The sequence below is a fragment of the Cupressus sempervirens genome, chromosome 1 (assembly GCF_028749045.1).
Source record: "Cupressus sempervirens isolate cs-2001-9-10 chromosome 1, ASM2874904v1, whole genome shotgun sequence".
Lineage (NCBI taxonomy): Eukaryota > Viridiplantae > Streptophyta > Pinopsida > Cupressales > Cupressaceae > Cupressus > Cupressus sempervirens.
Window position 1 is genome coordinate 453,955,268 of NC_143118.1, and position 1,417 is coordinate 453,956,684.

The following is a 1,417-nucleotide window of genomic DNA, read 5'->3' on the forward strand; positions in this document are numbered from 1 at the left end:
ATAAGGCAATCCTATGAGATATTATGCGTAGATGGAGTCTTCAAAGATGAATTCAAAATTGTTGAAAGAAAGGGTTTGACCTGAGTTTTGAGCTTTCCCACCGTATTCAAGACAGAATGGGTTAAACTTGTGTTAAGAAAAATTCATGGTGGAAGTTTATGGTTAGAAGATACTCCCATCAAATTAACAAAAGAAATCATACATAGAGTAACAGGGTACCCTACCCTAGATTAGTTCAAAACCTTGAGAAGTGAATCGAAGGAGATTATTGAAAAGAACACTGGTGCTCAGTGGAATAAGAGAGGAATGATAATTCACACAATTTAGGATCCTCTAGTTGAGTTTGCTGTTAGAGTCATTGCCCATAAGTTCTATCAATCCAGTAGACTCAACAGTGTGTCATGTATTGCAGTAGATATAGGTTATAAATTGGTGAAAAAGGATCATACTTATGATCTTGCAGAACTACAACTACAATAGATTACTGAAAACCTAGCTGCCATAAGAAGGACAAAGGGTGCTCAATGCAAATTTGGAGCAATTCTAATGTGTATATTCTTCTATGTTCAAAATGAGTTTCCCTCTTTCGGAAAAATTACATGGAGGAATGATAGAACTATCATTGCCCAAATCAATGAATATATAGAACAAATGGGAGAAAATTTTGATACCCTAATGACAAGTTATTTCAAAGATTTCAAGAAATTCATGAAATAAAGGGCGAGAATACCAATTTCTTTGGTAGAAGAACATGTTAATGATATATGCTTCTTGGTTGATATTGACTTCACATACATTCAAGCTGCAATTCCAAGAGTGAGATGGCTAAGGCCATTTGGATATGAAATCAATGTTGATGAGGCATCTACAGCAATAACTACATTATTGGCAGAAGAAACAGATAAAAGTGCTCCACATTTTGGCACTTATGATGTAGTAAGGTCAAAAATAAACATGGAATTAAAGACTGCTTCCACATTAAAGAAGAAAGACAAATTGTTAAGAAGATTAAGAAGAAATTTGGTGAAAAAATTGAGGTTGAAGTAGAAGAAGAAGAGGATGACAATGATGATGAAGATGAACAAGAACAAGGCCCAATGGAATTAACTCAAGGCCTGGGTGAAGACAAGGAGGAAGGTGCAGAAGACAAAGAAGCCAAGGAAGCACCAACTGAAGCTAAGTCAAAGAAAAGAAAGGCAACAGAACAGCCTCCAGCTTAGCAAAAACCAAAGAAATCTGCCATGCCATCACCTCAAAAGCCTACAACACGAGCTGCAACAAGGGCCTCCACTCAAAAGGATAAAGAGGAAGTTACAAAGAAGAAACCAATTAAGGAAACATAGGAAGAGCTGAGGAAAAGAAGAAGATATGTGGCTCAACCTGATATTGATGAAGAAGATCAATCTGAAAAGGTAAG